This window comes from Aulonocara sp. 'chitande type north' Nkhata Bay, linkage group LG2 (assembly GCF_057382095.1).
Source record: "Aulonocara sp. 'chitande type north' Nkhata Bay isolate Kocher_YH1m ecotype deep benthic linkage group LG2, A_spYH_male_GT1.1, whole genome shotgun sequence".
NCBI classification, from domain to species: Eukaryota; Metazoa; Chordata; class Actinopteri; order Cichliformes; family Cichlidae; genus Aulonocara; species Aulonocara sp. 'chitande type north' Nkhata Bay.
In genome coordinates, this window is record NC_141345.1 from 9644727 (window position 1) to 9664229 (window position 19503).

Sequence of the window (19503 nt, forward strand, 5' to 3'; positions counted from 1 at the left end):
GGCTGAAAGCCGACAGCTCGCTGATTCTGATCTGTCGGCGGGTCCACACTTTGTGTTTACGCCCTTTTTGCGCTGATTCTAAGGCTATGTCCACACGTACCAGGGTATTTTTGAAAACGCAGATTTTTCTATGTGTTTGCACCTTTCGTCCACATGGAAACAGCGTTTTTGGTCACTGAAAACGGAGATTTTTAAAAACTCCGGCCAGGGTGGATATTTTCTAAAACTCAGTTTTTGCATTTACGTGTGGACGAGAAAAACGGAGAAAACACAGCGTCAAAGGTGTGCGCCTTTTTTGACGTCACAGTGTGCGCCACATTATTGTTTCGGTGAAATGAATTTCTACAATACTGTTACTGTTAATTGTACTCTCTGCAGTGTTTAAATGCTTACATATACACACACAGTTACTGTCCCTCCACACATACGACTCGGTTCTGCTTCTATGCCCCAACTTTATTTACTTTTTCCCACCGAGGCTTCTACACTTCTGATTTGCCAACATTTCTACATGGTTAGGAATATAGCGCCACCTGCTGCTTTGGCATGTTCCTAGCAGCGTTTTCCTTCATTTCTGCCTTTACGTGTGGACAGGATTATTTTTTAAAATGAAAACGGAAAATCTCTGTTTTCAAAAATACACGCGTACGTGTGGACGTAGCCTAAAGCTGTTAGTTTTATCTCTCTCCAAACAAAATAAAATAAAACTGACTGAACCAGCAGCAAAAGAAGATCAAAACTACGCTTCACATAAACATCGTCATGAATTCCCTCTGACTTTTACTGTTTTGCTTCCACCATGATAAAATCACAGTTCATGCACAGCTCTCTCTCTCTCTCTCTCTCTCTCTGTACTGTTTTCTGCATTATTCGCTTGCTTGTTACGCACAAGTCTACCGTTGTTTACAGCGCTGTCGGCCGCTGTTTTTTTCCCGTTTACATACTTCTGAAAAGAAAACCTAATTTCTGCCATTCAATACTGAACAAATTTAAACTTTTTAAAATTATGCTAAATGCAAAACGCTCAGTCGTGTCTCTAATAAAACCGCTGTAACGTCAGAGGTTGTTAGATTTGTATTGTTGATTGTCATTTATGCTTAGAAATATTTACTTATATATGCTTAGAGTTTTGTAATTAGTTGTAGATTGGTAGAGGTTTTGATCCTTGATAGTCTGCAAACTTTGTGTGTATTAGACAGCACTTTGGGAGCATGAGAGGTCGTACCGTGTCTTATTGTTTTATGGTAGGATTAACGTAGTTGCGTCTGTTTTAGTCTAAGTGCTCTTTGTTTAGATGAACTGCTGGACTTCCTCACCGTGTTATCTATCTAGGGTGAGGGGGAGGCTACCCTCTTCCTGACCACGGATGTTTGACCCTTTGATCAGCAGTACACACACACACACACACACACACACACACACAGGCAAGGTACTCTTTGTGTGTATGTAGACGTCATATGTTAATGAACTTATGCATATTCATGTAACCTCAATAAAAGAACAGTGGTACGGGAGAACGGACGAGAGCAACTGGGGTCAAGCGAAGGAACGGCGCTCTGTCCGGTTTTCTCCCATGCACGAGTAACATGAAGAACTTTGCCTACTTGTGTCTTGCTTTGCAGTGTAATTCAAATAAATGGTGTTGATATTGAAAGAGTCAGTGAAAATAAATTTCTGGGGGTAATAATAGATGAAAAACTTAACTGGAGAGCTCACGTAAGATATATTCATTCCAAAGTATCACGAAGCATTGCAGTACTAAACAAGGCAAAACAGGTATTCGACAGAACATCACTTCATATTCTCTACTGTTCACTGGTTTCACCATACTTAAGCTATTGTGCAGAGGTCTGGGGCAATAACTATAAAACCACATTACATTCACTTTTTACTCTTCAAAAGAAAGCAATTCGAATCATCCACAATGCAGGTTATAGGGAACATACAAACTCACTATTTTTGCAGTCTGAAATATTGAAAATTGACGATATAGTGAAATTCCAAACAGCACAAATTCTATTCAAAGCAAAAAATAAAGAACTGCCAGGTAATATTCAGAGTATGTTTTTTTTGAAAGAAGGAAGTTATAATTTAAGGGGTTTTTGTAACTTCAAAACAATGAAGGTACGTACTACAAGAAAAGGCTTTTGTGTTTCTGTTCAAGGAGTGAAACTATGGAACAAACTGAATATGGAATTAAAGCAATGTCCAAACATAAAACTGTTCAAAAAGAGTTATAAAAATATGATCTTCTCGATCTATAAAGAAAAGGAAAATATTTAAATTAAGTGAATGTCTCTATTTAAAAACAAACAAACAAAAAATTCATGATGTGATATTATAGTATATAGTATATCAGAAATCTGTTCACTATTTTTATTACAAATTATATCAGTAAGGAAGCTGACTAAATATTCACTGATAATTTATGGGACAGGGGTGGGATTAAATAAGTGTATACTTCTTGCCACTCCCTTTCAACATGTAAATTAATCAGAATGTTTTTTTTGTATGTAATTTGTATAGTATATTTTTTTTCTCTCATTTCTTTTCTAAATGTACTTGTATATTGTTCACATGTTGAAATAAATTACCAATCAATCAATCAATCAATTATATTGCCTTCAACGTTCCAGCGGATGGGTTCAAGCTACAAACCTATCATTAATTGGTCCTTCGATGCCGGAGCCCTGGAAACGCATTCACCGAGGGGAGGAGAGGCATGCTGAAAGACTGACGTCAGCCAGGAAGTTCCTGTGGATTCGCTGTATGTCTTTTCTCCTCGATGAATGGCGATTGGTGGGATTCGAGGCTGATATTACACGCTAAGCAACACCGAGTAAGTTTAGAGTCCAACTCTATAACTGTACGTCTTCGCCGCTCAGTGGGGCGTTGTCCGTGGCCGCTCAGTGGGGCTAAAATTCGCCATCTAAGTGGGGCGATGTACAAAGCCGCTCAGTGGGGTTTTTTGTACAGAAGCATTAAGTTGCAGAGTTGCGCAGTTCGAACTTTTTTTGGTTCGCCGTCTTAGTGGGGCGAAATACAGACCGCTGTGTGGGGTACTGTAGTGAGTTCTCCACCGCTCAGTGGGGTGTTGAGAAGTTCCGCGGGGTCCAGATTGTGCTGGACAATAGGCCTATTTTGTGTTGTTGTCATTGTCGTCGTTGTTGTTGTTGTTGTGTGTGAGTGTGTGCGGAGCAGAACATGTGGTCTGTGACACCGACTGTTGTTGTTATCATGGGTTTCTAAGCAACCAAGAGTGAGTCGGAGGGAGACAGACGTTTGTGCTGGACTTTGCTCCTGGCAGCACAAAGTATTTATGTAAAAAAGAGAGAGAGCGACGGCTCCTTAGCTGGTCGCGCTGGTTTCACGCGGACCTGAGCCGTGCGGTTAATCGCAGGCTTATAAATGGAAGAGATTCAAATGTTAGAAGTTTTCAGAAAACACACCAGCCTTGAAGAGCTGTGGAGAAGGCCTGCCACATCAGCAGCACTTAAGATGTGCTCTGGTGAATGGCTTCCCCCCACCCCTTGCTGACACAAAATGTTAACTCTTTAGCTTGCCCTGATCAACAACAGCCTGTGTGCCAGACCATAGACGTAATTGAGGTGGATAGTTGTTGAAAGTCATCTACATTAAGCTTGTGGTTGCTCAAATTCAGTACAATGACATATGAGGTGAAGTGATATAGGCAAATATTTAAACTAGTGAAGTGCATAGAGGCACTTGACCTGTGTGAAAGACTGTCGTCTTATTATGAGCTATTGTTGAGATATAGAGCACACCTGTGAAAACAACTAATATGCTGAACCCTGTATGAAACATCTAAAAGTACATGATGGAGAAGCTGTATTGAATATGAAAGTGTAAGACTTTGCCGCTGTGGGCAGAGCAACTACTGTGTGATGTTGCGTTGCAGTTTTTTTTCTGAGCTGATGAGCAAGCTACACATTATCAGATCAAGAGCTGTCTGAGAACTACTCAAAGAGGGGGAAACAGAGAGTGTGCAGCGTTTCCGTGAGCAGTTTTCCTGCATCTTGACTTGTGTGTAGAGTGTTCATAACATCAGCATCATGTTTTTGTTTATTTGTTTTGTTGGGTTGAAAATAATTAAATAAACTTGTGATCATACATATGGATCACCATGGCACATATCATCAGCCATGTGATTTATTTACGCAGATGAAAAAGTGAGTGTGAATGTGTCTGACATCACAGTGTTTTTGTGCGCTGTGTACAAGTAATTGCCTTTGATTGTGAGTGAGAGCGGTGATTCTGCAGGTCACCAGCTATTGTAACGAAAAAAAGAAAAAAAAGAGTGAAAAAGGGAAAGAATATATTGTAGATGAAAAAGAAAAATCATAGGTAAAAGGTTTTGTGTTGATCAGCCAAAAAACAACTACAATTTCATTTTCTGCTTTTAAGAAAGGATTGTTCACAAAAACAGAGAGAGAGAGAGAGAGAGATGTGTGTTGATTAAGCAGTGATGATAATAATGAACATGTCTTAGTTTGTCACTTTCAGGTGAAAAGCAGACCTGAATCAATTTTCCACATGCAGCAGTCGGAAGAAAGTTATACTTTAACATCATTGGAAACATGCAGGCCAAGTTTCTGGCTGACTTATTTACAGCGCCATGTGTCTCTCAACCTCACAAGCAAGCTCACCCCTCCCTGAAGATAAGGAATGCAGCTCCAAAGCAATAACATGATAAAGAGACAGCAGCAAAGTCCTGAACAAAGAGTCCCAGCAAAAGCAGCAATGTGGACAAACAGCATCAGAGGAGAAGAGCAAACCCATCATCCTGACTGATCGGATGATTGGCACTGTGTTTCCAACAAGCTGCAACTTCACTATGCATGTGAAGAAAACTTTTGAGGAGAACTGAGGAGACTGTTGGAGTTTGACATTTGCCACCTGTGGAGTAAAATGGCAAGAAGAGACAGTGGAACACAGGACAAAGCTGAAGGAGAACTGCCGGCTGTTGGACTGTTGAAAGTGGGAGAGGACAAAAAAGTGAGAGGACAACAGAGTGAGAAGACTAGGTGAGAACACATAGGAATTATTTAATGTGGGAAATCAAAATTTGGGTTAGCAAACCTGGGGAAAACAAAACTGACTGCTTAAGTTGGAAAATTGTGAAGGAGTCTGAAACACTGCGAAAATAGAAACATACAAAATCACACACACAAGCAGAACATGCATTAACCATACTAACACAAACACAAAAGAACTTATGAAGATTAGACAACATCTTCAGCATGTGAGTCTGTTTATCATCTTGTCCAAGTCACCCCGTGTGATGCAAAAACCAGTGGACTCACAGCACATTAGTTAAGAAATGATCAAATAATAGTAGAGAAATGTGTAGGAAAGGCAGCTTTAAGAACATGCTCTGCTGGATATGCAGCTCCACAGACATGCATTAGACCTGCCTAATAACACAAACACACATGCAATGAAAATTAGCTTGTTATCTTTCATCAGTGTTAAAATAGTGTCAATTTAGCAGACACTTGTTATCAAATACTGAATTTATCCAATGCAAAAAATTAACCCTCTAGGTTGCAGGACAACAATTTAACTTTTGTGGGAAAAAAGATTCTGGTTTGACCAACCAGTGATCAGATAATAAATTTAGTTGTTAATATAGTAAATTGGGAGATGCTTCCTGCTTGATTGATGCAGCACAAGTAATTTACTGTATGAGGGAAATTGTATTTTGTGATACTATTTTGAACATGCATTTCTGTCGTCCTGTCAACTTAGTGGGTTAATAGCTGATATGCAAATTAGTTGATCGTTCTTAGATTAATGAAAGGTGGTTGAATTCTAGCACGAGTGAATGAGATGTGTTGGAGTTGTTGTGTGTTGAGTGGAGACTCTAAAACATTGAGTTTCCTGTTTTGATGTGCGAGTGAATCCTGTATTTAGATACACAACTCTGAATACGTCAGAACAAACTTCTTTTGTGAAGTGCATGACAGCATGTCACATGTTTTATGATGAAGGGAAAAAGGAAAACTGAATAAAATAGATCTGTGGCCTAAATGAGTGAAGAGCACAGACCTGGTGATTAAACTCATAGCTAATATGACATTAGGGTTATGTTGTGCGTTGTGTGCAGCTGATGGTTGGTTTGGAGTGAATCTAGCTGATGATTCTTCTCCTGTTGTGAAGTTGATGAGGAGTTTGTGTCATGACTTATGTGACCAGGAGATATTTTATTTTGTATTCTTATAATCAGCTATCATTGATTAATCATTTACCATTGTTGAATCAGTTGACAGAATAATCTTTGAATCACATCTATGTTACCTTGAGCAAATATTAATGCACACAGATGATCAGTACTCTAGTCAGTCTATTGAGGTTCTGTATTATTCTTGTTATCTGCTTAAGTGGTTGCACCTCAGTGCAGTCACACCGCTCAGACCCAGGCCTGTCTGCGTTCAGTTCTGCACGTACGCCGGCCTGTAACCACATGCACGCACTTATATAACACACGCACGTTTACACTCACACTTAGTAATAATAGGAGGGTCGTCTGAGGACAGTTTTTCTGATAGATACACTTTCACAAAATGCACAATGTAATACACACTTGTTTTTCTTTAAGAGTAGCAGTTGATGTCTATATTAGGACAAGGTTTTGAAGAGGAGGGCAATTGTTATCATTTCCAGTAAAGATCTAACTGTGATGTCATAATGGCAATATAAGGAGACGGGACTGTCCATTCGAGGAAGGATTGTATTGCAAATTGTCTTTCCCACACTGACTGCGCAAAGTGTGTAATAAAGATCACTATTTTTTGACACCTACTTCGGCCTGGGCTTGCTTTCTTCTCTTACCTGAATCGAACGAACCATAACACTTAACAAGGCCTTTTTATTTTGATACTTTCACAGTGCACTGAAAGTTTGGTTTGATAATCTCTGTTATTTTTCATTTTTATCTTTTGAACAGACACTGATTTTGTTTGTCTATTTCTTTTCTTTAAGCAGATCTGCACGTTGGGAATTGAAAGTGCTATACGACCGGTCGAGAAAGCCGTTATAAGTGAGTTTTCTCCACATTAAAATGGGCTCAGGAGAAAGCTACTTATTTGGGACAATATTAAATGAAAGTTCCTGTCCAAAAAGGATTCAGCGATGTAATCTAAACTAAAGTTCTTCTTTTTCTTTTTGCAATGACGTCATTTTGCTGAGAGTGGAAACTAAATGCGACAATTGATTCCACTATCAGCAAAGAAAGAAAGAAAGAATGAATGCATGAATGAGTGAGTGAAAGGAAAAAAAAAACTGACTGACTGGTAAAAGCTGACAAGACTTTACTGATGTAACACTACTGTGTGAAGTTAACCCCCACCTGACAAAGGTGCAGATGAATCTATGTGTGTTTCCTTTTACAGGAGCAGAAAGATGACAGCCACATTTGAGGTTGCATGACGATTTAACCTGTTAAGTGCCACTTTCTGTGTCTGTGCATCTACCCGGGGTGTTATTCACTACCTTGTGTTGCTCACAGAGGAAACTGTGAGAAAGTGTATACATCTGCGCAGCGCTAACATTTGCATTTTCTTTTCTACAGCATTACAGTTCTTCATGTGAATTGATCACATGATTTATACCAGGACAGCTGGTTGATGTTTTTTCTACTACTGGATTTCTGGGTTTATGTGTGAAGAAACTGTGTTTACAGTTTATGAGTTGGTGATGCTGTTACACTGTGTTTTTGGGAAAATGTGAAGGTTACTTTGATGATGTGAATAACATGTGAGAAATTTCCTGTGTTGAAAACTAGTGTCACTTCTTTCCACAGTTATGGATGGTTGACTTTATGGTCTTTTTTATGGCACCTCTGGAACCTGTTGACCTGTGTCTGACCTCCGTCTGACCACAGTCAATGTGTATTGCTAATGTTTGTTTCTCTGAGAATGCTGTAGTAGATTCAGCTGAAGCGGACAAGTGACATGAGTAAAACAAATAAGAGATTACGGTGTTTATGGAAAAGTTGAATATGGGCTCTTAGCTGGCCACTTTGAGCCCATAGTAATATATAAGTGGAGTGACCTTGCTTAAGAGGAGTCACTGATTACATTAATGTTAACTGAGTACATGGGATGATCCATGTCTGAGGCAAATTATGGTAATAATTGTAGTTTACTGATTTGAGAAAACCTGCACATGACACTTGTCTTGCTAGTGCTGAATGCTTATTACTTTTATGATATAATTGTTTATAGGTGTGAAGTTTGATTTCACTTCCAGATTTTTCTTTCCAGGCCATGATGGTGTGTATGCAGGCTCCTGGCAGAGCCAGGTGTTATGCAAAACACACTAACATTTTTATTGCAGGATTATAGGTCCAGGGTGGTGCTGCTCCAGGGGAGGAGATGCCCTGATGTTGCCTGGGATATGATCTAGCTACCCTTTTTCTTTAAGACAGGAATCTGATTTTGATGAGTTGACTCATGGGAGTGTCCATGTGTCAAGATGGGGGATCCAGGATTAATATGAAACAATGAATTAACATTACATTTTGGAATTAACATTAAATTTTGTTTTATATAATTTTTGCAGCGATTTGTGTGATTAACTGTTTATTTACAGGTATTAAAGCTATGCAAGTGGTGCATCCATGTTCAGATGAGGCTTTGATGGCCTATAAGTGAAGTTCACTGAACTAAAGAATGTGGTTTGATGATTGTTGACATGTTCTCCAAATAGAAGTTTTTCTTCCTAGCAAGGAAATAAAGGTGCAGCAGTAATCTCCTGAGAAATCTTCAGAGGCCCAGTGAGAAGCAAGAAACATTCCAGGCATAGCTGAGCCCAGGCAGTGGTTGAGGTCAAAGGTCATGCTGGTTGGGGCCCATCGTGAGATCAGACCTTGGAGCCACAGCAAAGACCATGAAACTGCCTGCAAAATAGCGGAGAGACCCTCCTGGATTTATCAGAGCCACTGCAAAGAGGTCGAGGTCCCAGGAAACCCCGGCACCCTCAAGACAGCACAATAGAGAAATCTCACACTTGGTTGTTTCAGTGGTGAGGGGGGAGTGCTGATTGAGCCCCCGTAGGGTAAGCTCGCACTTCAACCTCCAGCCTCTGATCAACTCTAGGGCAACCAAGTGCGAGGCGTGACGGACCTGTGTGCGACCAGGACCCTCTTGGTTACCTTGACTACGACGCTCATCCTTATAGGACCCCAGCTGGTGCCGGAAACAGCTGAACCAGGAGGAAGGCAGAGGAGATGGACACATGACAACTCTCACCTAAGAGAGACAGGTCCAGCAGGCCCAAAATCAGGACTATGCGTGACGAGAAGGATTGCCTGAGAGGATCATCCACAAGATGGGAGCTGAGGCCAGGAGAGAGGCTTGAGGAGGATCAGAGATCATCTTCAGCACAGCAGACATCACACAGAGAGCTGTGCTACTGAGCTTCCAGGAGATCAAGAGTAGACTTCCCACAGCAAGATTTTAAATAAAATGAAAGATTCAATGTTGACGCTGAGGAAGACAACTAAGGTGTACGACGTGCTCGGCCTTAAATCTTCAGCAGCGTTGGAAGGAGTTCGAGGATGACATCATGATTCTGTGAAAGCACAGGAACCAGAAGCGATGGTGAGGTGTTTTTCTGCAGAGCGTGGACAATGGAGGAGTCATAAATATCCCCCTCAGGTGGGCACGATACACGGAATCCAAAGTACCATCAGGGTGTACACCCCACCCCTGGCGTCGTTGCCCACCTCTCAATGTTAAATACACGTAGACATTGAGGGCCAGCAGGAGGGACCATGCGCTTACCTGCTGCTCTCTGGCAGGTAGCTCCATGCCCTCCTGGGTTTTAAATGCACCTTAGAACACACATGCATCAACACTACAATGAGCGGGTGGAGGGAGGTTTGGAGTCTTCTCTCACCCCCATTCTCTGCGACCTGCTGGAGCGGGGGGGCTAGGAGGAGGAGTTGGCCGTCCGACTGCGGTCTGGAGTGTGGGGCCTCCCTGCTGCTGCGGAGTCGGGGCGGTCTGCCTCCCCCCACCGCAGGGAAAAGGGTAACACCACCTGGGTCTGGGTGCAGTTCCTCCCCCTCCAGGGGCAAGGGTACCTAGACCCGGGGCTTAGAGTACGCTTGGGGAGTGTGATCGTGTGTACAGCGTCTCTTTATGTCTGTCTCCACGTTGGTTGAGTGTGGAGTAAGTGCATATGAGAGCATGAGGGTGGGAATGGATGTTTGTATATGTGTGTGCCTGTATTTCTGTGTCTATATGTCAGGTTGGGTGTCAGGCGCCACCTCTCTGGGGACATCTTAGGCCCTCCAAGGTATGGAGGCCTATCTCCCCCTACCACCACTTCCCCTGCCAGTGGCGGACTCCCTCAGACGTCGGTGCGTTGGTGGTTCTTTGTGTCCGGGGATGGGCGTCCAGGTACACACCGGCTCACTCCTTGGCGGCCGCTTATCGGGGCCTGGAGCCTGGGGCTTGCTCGGGCCACTTCGGAGGTGGGGTGCCCCCGGCCTCTCGGCCTGGGGCTCGGTCACTCAGGCGCAGCAGGCTGCCGGCGGAGCTCACGGGAGCGTCACTGCAACTCCCCCTGGCTTCTGCTCCGCGGCTGCTGAGTGAGCCCTCATCTGGGACTCTCCTCAGCTCTTTCTGGGACAGTGGCGCGGCTGCCCCTCTGTTGGTCTTCCTTGGTCTCTTGTGTTCTGGGGGACTCTGGATGTCTGGAGTTTTGATCTCCTCCATACCTGCTTCATGCCCTGGAGGACGGGGCTGTGGCCCCCCCACACCCTCTAGCAGATCATTACATGAAGGAACCTTTTAAAAAACAAAAAACAAGCGCGTCCATGCTCACAGGTGTACACACGGGTGATCACACCCACAAACTACACCCTTTTTGGCTCCTACCTCAAAGCACACTGTGTTCTGTTGATCTTATGTGCTGCACAATAATGTTTAATATTTAGTATTTACTGTCATATTCCCATATATCATTGTGATGTTGTTTATTCTATTACTCTTGTTCTCTTCTGCTTGTTTTCTTTTTTCTTTCTCAGCAGGTGACCCAGGTGATTGATATATGCATTTTTTTTTCTTTTTTTCTTCTTTTTTTTCTTTTTCTGCTCATTCTGTTGGTTTTTGGTTTTTGCCCTTCTCCCCCGTCCCTCTTCTCAGCTGTTTCTCTTTCCCTCTTTCTTTCTCCCCTTCTTTCCCCCAGTCAAGTCTGTCCCATGTTCAGTAAGTGAAAATAAAATAAACAATAAAAGGTGAATCAAATGGACCATTATGGCAAGGCTGGGATGGTCAATTTGGTAAAGTAAATCCGTTGGGCATCTTTCTTTGCCTTTAGACAACAATTCTGATGGCAAAAGAGCCAAACGGGACAGGCAAAAAAATAAAAAATAAATAAATAAATAAATATCCCCCTCACAGGACGAAGGCCTGAAGTGAGGTGATGGGGGTTGGTAGAGGCCATAAAACTAGAGTGCTGAGAGGTCTGCAGCTTTGGAAATAGCTGAGACCCATGTTGACAAACAACAAAACTAACTGGTATGGTTGAATGTCTATTCTACATACATTTGGACTCAGGTCCTATGGACAATGATGGAAACAACTGGAAGAGACATTCATGACGCCCTGCAGAGCTTAAACCACTCTGCAGAGAGACATGTGATGTGCACACCCGGAGGAAGCACCACCAAGCTGAGATGTTTTTGAAAATGTTATCTTCTTATTTTCACTATTAAATTAACAATTTCTTTGTTTGCTTGTAGGATGCAGTTTGCCATGAGATGAGATCAATGAGGAATGGGATAACTGCTAATACATTTGTTAAACTGTGTACTTTTACAGTAATTTAGGGTGATTTGACATATGCTGTGTTGTCGCGGGGTCCTCTTTTAATCCTCTCCCGGACAACAAACACAGGCGTAGTCGGTAAGGTCTTTTAGTGTGGATAATTTATTTAGCCGGCCTCCCCAGTGCACAGAAAATTATTTACAGCAAATAGAATTGACTTGGGTCAGTGTCAACAAAACGTCTGTATACCCGACCCAGCCTGCATGTTACCCTCCTTGTAACAGCTTACTGGACTCTCTCTCCCACCCCGTATGACCTGTCTCTTATATCCCGTAGCCCCTCCCCCTAGACGTAACAATCATTTCTTTATTATTACTTTAATCCTCACTGTCCCCCCTCAGCTTCTTTCCCACTGTAGTCTCACAACACACATGTATATACAGACTCTTAGGCAACTTCCAATCAGCCTACAATGTTTCACAAAACATTAAAACAATCCAAACAAAGGATGCAGTTCACGTGACCATCCAAGCCCACGTGAACCCATTATTTAAACCCCGGAACACCATACCATCGGCTTGCATCATCCCGCATCATTGGAGATCACAGCGCGTCTCCTCGACCGACTTTATTAACAAGGTAAGGGGAAATAAGTTGGCCACCCTCTATGCTGCTCCAAATCCCCCCCCCCTTCACCCCTTTTTGTTTATTGGTGTCTGTTAGAACTAATGGTGGCGGTGCGTATATACGCCCCGATCAGCTGTCTGCGGCTGGGCGATGTAACTCCGTCACATCATCCCCTTCCACCCGGAGGTGGCCGATGTGCGGCAACCTGGAAAGATAATCTGCCACCACATTGAGCTTGCCTGGTCTATGACGGATGGTGAATCTGAAAGGCTGCAGTGACAGGTACCAGCGGGTGAGTCGACTGTTATGATCCTTCATGGACTGGATCCAAGTGAGCGCTCGGTGATCGGTTTCCAGCTCAAACTCTCTTCCAAGTAAATAATACCTGAGCTTGTCCAACGCCCACTTAATAGCTAAGGCCTCTTTTTCCACCGTCGAGTAGTTGGTCTCCCGTGGCAGCAGCTTGCGGCTTAAGTATAGGACTGGATGTTCCTCTCCAGGGTCCCCTTGAGCCAGCACTGCTCCCAGGCCACTTTTGGAGGCATCCACCTGGACCAAAAACCTCTTTTTGAAGTCCGGGCTCCAGAGAACTGGGGTCGTACACAGGCAGGTTTTCAGCCCCTGGAAAGCTTGTTCACATTCTGCGGTCCATATGACCGGATTCCGTTGGTTCTTACCGGTCAATGCAGTAAGAGGGGCCGCAATGGTTGCAAACTGGGGCACAAACCTTCGGTACCAACCAACCAGCCCCAGGAAAGACCGGACCTCCTTTTTAGTGCGAGGCCGAGGGCAGTTCTGGATAGCCTCCACTTTATCCATCTGCGGGCGCACCTCACCCCTGCCCACTTGGTAGCCAAGGTAGCGGGTCTCCTGCCGTGCCCACTCACATTTAGTGGGGTTGAGGGTCAATCCTGCCTTATGAACTCTTCCCAAGACTTCGGATAAGTGCTGCAGATGCTCCTCCCAGGTGTTGCTGAAGATCACTACATCATCCAGGTAAGCGGCACTATAGGGGTCACACCCCTGTAGTAATTTGTCCATCAGCCTTTGAAAGGTGGCTGGTGCCCCATGTAGGCCAAATGGCATCACTGTGAACTGGAACAGGCCGGCAGGGGTCCTGAAGGCGGTGTACTGTCTCGACGACTCCTCCAGTGGCACCTGCCAGTACCCCTTGCACAGGTCCAGAGTAGTGATGTATCTGGCTGCTCCGATCTTCTCCAGTAAATCCTCGATTCGGGGCATGGGGTAAGCATCAAACTCAGAAATGGCATTAAGCTTCCGGAAGTCAATGCAGATACGTAGGGAGCCATCTTTCTTGAAGATAATGACCACCGGGCTACACCATTCAGAGCAGGACGGCTCGATCACTCTCATCTCCAGCACAAACTGCACCACCCCTTTCTCATTTTGAGCCGAAGCAGGAGTCTCCCAACACTTCCGGAGGAGATCCAAGGGCCCCTGCACGTCCCAACCATAGAGTAGCTCGAATGGTGAGAAACCAGTGGAAGCCTGGGGAACTTCTCTGTACGCGAACAGCAGGAAAGGTAGCCACTGGTCCCAGTCTTTCCCAGTGTCTGACACAAACTTCTGCAACATCCTCTTCAAAGTTTGGTTGAACCTCTCCACCAACCCATCTGTCTGTGGATGGTAAGGTGACGTCCTGATGGCAGAAATGCCTAGCTGCTTGTGGAAGAGCTGCATCAACTTAGAGGTAAAGTTAGTCCCTTGGTCAGTCAAAATCTCATCTGGTATCCCCACCTGGGAAAACAACTGTACCAGTGCACGCAGAACATTAGGTGCCGTGAGCGCACGCAACGGGACCGCTTCTGGAAAACGGGTCGCATAATCACACACCACCAAAATGTACTGATGACCCCGGCGACTTTTTACCAGCGGACCCACAATATCCATAGCTATCCTACGGAAGGGTGTGGAGATGATTGGAAGGGGCTGTAGCAAGGCCTGGTCCGATTTGCGGGCTGGACATGTTTTCTGACATACAGGGCATGTACGGCAATAATTTTGGACATCAGTGTACATCGACGGCCAAAAGAAACGAGAGCTAACTCGCAGATACGTTTTTTGGCAACCCAAATGACCTGCCCAGGGGAGGGTGTGTGCTAAGTGCAAAATGAGGGATTTACAACTAGCAGGAATCACAAGCCGTTGGTGGTCCCCGTCAACTGCATACAACACATTTTTATCAAGAATAAACTTCTCTTTCCCTCCCCATTTCCCCGTTCCCCCTTCAATCACATTAGCGAACAACACATTTAACGTTTCATCCTCCCTTTGCAACACAGAGATATTTTCGGGCACATCCCATTTCATGTTCTTAGTGTCCGGCTCTTTTGACCATAGCTGCTTCTCAAAGCGGCGTTGGCGGCGAGATTTTCTTGGCCCTTTCGTGCCACCATCGCACAGACTACTGTCAAAGTCTGGCAGGGGTTGGCATTCAGCCTTCGCCCGGGCCCTAGTGACCACCGGGCCTAACACATTCACTTTAACCTTCCCCGCTTCCCCCCTCTCAGTCTCTGTGGCCCGTTCTTCTTTTTCTTGCAACAAATCCATAAGCACAGGCAAGTCCATCCCCAGAATAACCTCTACCGGCAAATTCTGTACCACCCCAACTGACAATAGGTATGGCTGTTCATTAATAGTCACTGTTACTTCCACCTTTGGGTATGGGTGTTTATCACCATGCACACATAACACTTCTTCTTGTCTGCTGTAATCCACACAGTTCACTGGTACCAAGCTTTGCTTAATTAATGACATGAAACTACCAGTGTCCAGCAAAGCAGTAACCTGCTGACCATTTACTATCACTTTTTTATAGCGTTGCACATCCACTGGCTGGACCCTTGTAGGCTCCGCCTCCAGCCAGGGTGCATAGCAGGCCCCCGTGACTTTGGCCTTCCGAATAGGGCACACCGAGGCTTTATGGCCTGGCTGCTGGCAATAATAACAAAGAAAGTCCTTACCCGCTCCTCGTAGATTAGATACCTTGGGGATCCCGGGTGGCTCGGGGTTGCTCTCCCTCTTCAAAAACCCCGACGATGGCAGTGGTGGTCGCTGTGGCGTCCCAGATGAGCGTGCAGGTGGTGCTCCTTTACGCGCGTTGAAGTACTGTGACACCAGCTTAGCAGCGGCCAGTCCATCTGCTGGCTCATGCTCCCTCACCCAGGTCCTCACCTCCCCTGGCAGTACTCGAATTAACTGCTCCAAGATGATCGCTTCTCCCATCTCGTCCTTCGTGTGCTGCTCTGGTCGGAGCCAGCGTCGATAAAGTCCTTTCAGGCGATAATAGGTCTCGGTGGGGCTCTCACCAGGTGGAATTATATTAGAGCGAAACCGCTGCCGATACGTTTCCGGTGAAATGTCAAATTTAATTAACAAGGCAGTTTTGAGATCTTCATACCGATGGGCTCTTTCTTCATCCATTGCAGTATAGGCCTCCAACGCCTTCCCCGCTAGCAGTGGAACTAGCCGACAGGCCCATTCGCTCTCTGGCCATCTCCATGTTCTGGCCACCCGCTCAAAACGCAACAAATAGTTCTCAATATCTTCCCCCATCTGATAAGGCGGGATCTTCGGCCCCGCCGATCGCCTCCACTCTCCCCCTGACGGGTCGATACTGCTAATCCCTCCTTGGGACTGACGAGAGGGAACCTCCGCTGGCGACTCCCCGTATTCCCTCTGCCGCGCCGGTGTAGGCAGTACCATTCGGGGGCTGCTTGCCGTTGCCGTGCTTGGCGTAGCCGTTGCTGCCGTAGTGCTAGCTCCAGCTGTAACTCCGTCACATGTGTATAAAAATGTTTGCATTGAAACTGTCAGACATGAGGTGATCATAACTGGGAGCTTTTCAAGCATAAAGGTCAAAAAGGGGGGAATGTTAGATTTGTATTGTTGATTGTCATTTATGCTTAGAAATATTTACTTATATATGCTTAGAGTTTTGTAATTAGTTGTAGATTGGTAGAGGTTTTGATCCTTGATAGTCTGCAAACTTTGTGTGTATTAGACAGCACTTTGGGAGCATGAGAGGTCGTACCGTGTCTTATTGTTTTATGGTAGGATTAACGTAGTTGCGTCTGTTTTAGTCTAAGTGCTCTTTGTTTAGATGAACTGCTGGACTTCCTCACCGTGTTATCTATCTAGGGTGAGGGGGAGGCTACCCTCTTCCTGACCAAGGATGTTTGACCCTTTGATCAGCAGTCCACACACACACACACACACACACACACACACACACACACACAGGCAAGGTACTCTTTGTGTGTATGTAGACGTCATATGTTAATGAACTTATGCATATTCATGTAACCTCAATAAAAGAACAGTGGTACGGGAGAACGGACGAGAGCAACTGGGGTCAAGCGAAGGAACGGCGCTCTGTCCGGTTTTCTCCCGTGCACGAGTAACATGAAGAACTTTGCCTACTTGTGTCTTGCTTTGCAGTGTAATTATATTGCCTTCAACGTTCCAGCAGATGGGTTCAACCTACAAACCTATCAGAGGTAATGTTCATATGTTGATTAATGGTTTTTTTTTTTTCGTTTTTGATGTACTGCAGAATATTTGTATAAAATCCCAGGCCAGGAAAACCATGTTTTTCTGTGTTTTATCTTTAGCTACTTTGACACAAAGGCATCTGCTGTGACGCTCACACCTTTGATAAAGTCTTGCGTGTGTCAGCTTCCTTTTTATAGATACAAAAATATGTAAATGTACTGTTCTGAATTATAATATTTCTGACTGTCAAAATTTCCCATATTCAAATCGAATCGAATCGAATTTAATCGAATCATGGATCGAATCGATTCGGGACCTTGTGAATCAGAATCGAATTGATTCTAGAAATCAGTGACGATACCCAGCCCTAATTATATACTATATTTTGCAGACAGAGAGTTACAGGACTCTCTCCCAGACCACAGACTCATACTCATAATACAAGTCAGAACTGTATTTAAAAAAGAAAGAAAGTTGTGTTTTCAAAATTGGAGTTCAAGTTACTTTTACTTCCAATAGTGTTAACATACTACACAGGTCAATGACTAGATTTTTTTTTACATTTTCATTGCAAGTGGGCTAAAGCAGTTAGTTAAAAGTAGTCTAACATAAATGTAAATGCTGTAATTTGATTATTTTAATAAACCATGTAACTTGGATGGATTCAATGCTGGCGTGACCACAGTGCACACGTCTACTGTTGCTCACAGTGGTCCAAGGGACCGCTCAGGGAGTTTGTGTGTTCGCTCACACGCATGAAAAATTAGAGGGAACATTGCTGGTCGGCCCCTTTAGGGTCCCTGAAGGTGTGAAAATGACCTCTGTAAAGTATGTAGGTTTTTCTGAGGGTGGGGAGGCAGTTCACATCCAAACAGCAGCTCTGTAAGGCAGCTCTGTTTCTGCAAAGACATTCAAGCAGAAACTTTCCAAGAACTCACGTTTCATGCAAGAATTGTGAAACTGCTATCAAATATGTGAATATGTAACTTGTCCTGTTGAGATGTTTTTTACTAATGCTGCAAATTCAACAAATGGCCATTTTCATTTCTCTACAACCTATAAAATGTTTTGAAACTCTGTGTGCTTCATAATTTGGAACAGTGCATTTTAGGCATTTTATTTTTGAAAAACATTGTTTTCATTCGAGCTTTGTTCAGTAACATTTGAATTATACTCTAATGGTTGATGACTCAAAAATTATGCTGACTGTCATTTGAATCGACTGTTTAGGACAGGGGTCGGCAACCTGCGGCTCCGGAGCCGCATGCGGCTCTTTAGTCCTTTAGTCCTCCGCTGGTTTGGGAAAATAAATTATTATTTTTTAAGTAATTAGCTGAAGTGTATTTTATTTATGTTAGTTCTTTTTTAACTTGTAGTTCTAAATTGGAAGATTATTGTGATATTGAAATATAAAATTATATTCTATTTTTTTTATTTTTTTTTTGATCACTCAAAATAAGCGTCACACTTGCGGAAGCCAATATACCTGCCGAAACACCGTGCATTTATCGAGACTTTCAACCCCAGGTAAGACAATTCTGGATCTTCGGATCCACATTATGTCAGCAGCTGTTCTCCACCGTGAACTATGTTAAAAACAAACATAGGGTGTCATGGGGTCCCCAGGAAAAAAATTGTAAATGTAAAATATTAATAAAATAAATATTCTTCTGTAGCAAAAACAAAGTATAACATAAATTATTCTGTAGTGGGAAGCACAGAAAAGCAAAGCAACCTGTTTAGACACTTGCTGGTTAAAAAAATCAGGATGTGCATGACGAGCTCCAACAAGGCCGAATCACAAAGCATGCCAGCATCTGTGCTGTCATCTTTGCAAGGATGATACCAGCAAGCCAGCCGCTGCTCAGTTCACAGAACACACGCTGGTCGTGGCTCAGGCCATACTCACTCGCACAACCAGTTTTTTTAGGTTTGGCTCTTTTTTACCGTGACTGCGTTGAGTTGTGTTCCCTCCCTAAAAGCTCAAACCATCTTGCTGTTTAGTTCGATGATGCAAAGAGTCTTTTTCCAAGAATTTCTGTGCAGAGGAAGTAAGATTCACAGGTCTGTGCAGGTGACTCTGTGGAAAGATTATCGGATCGCTTCTCTTCTGCTCCACTTCAGGTGGCGTGTGACAGTTGGCTGTTGGAGTCGGGATTCATTAATCCCAGACAGATTTCTCCGTGCTTGGTGTAAATGTCACACCTCAGATATGGATTTGCAGGATTCTCAGGTCCACACGTGAGCTCTGTGTTTCACACTGACTGAGTGTCAGCGGGCCGTGGCTGGGCTCTCTTTCCTCTCTCCGTGCCAGAGTCTGATGGTGTCACAGTGTTCATGATGAAGACGGAGGAAGTTGAATAACTTGTCTTTAACCTTGAGTCCTCATGAAAAGCTTCTTCAGAAGCAATGAAGTTATTTTTCTGCACATTTTCACAAAACTTTCTTTGTTGTGCAGTATACTCATAGAATCAGTGGCATTGGAGACTGAGAGGCCTGTAATGTATTTGAGAAATGCTTGAAAGTAGAGATGGACCGATATTACGTATCGGTATCGGTCCGA

The 19503-nt window shown here is 43.9% G+C and overlaps 1 pseudogene; it reads left to right on the plus strand.

The window, feature by feature from the left end:
• The first annotated feature begins 4728 nt into the window (after positions 1-4728).
• On the plus strand, positions 4729-18449 carry LOC147337417 (uncharacterized; annotated as a pseudogene).
• Positions 18450-19503: the final 1054 nt, after the last annotated feature.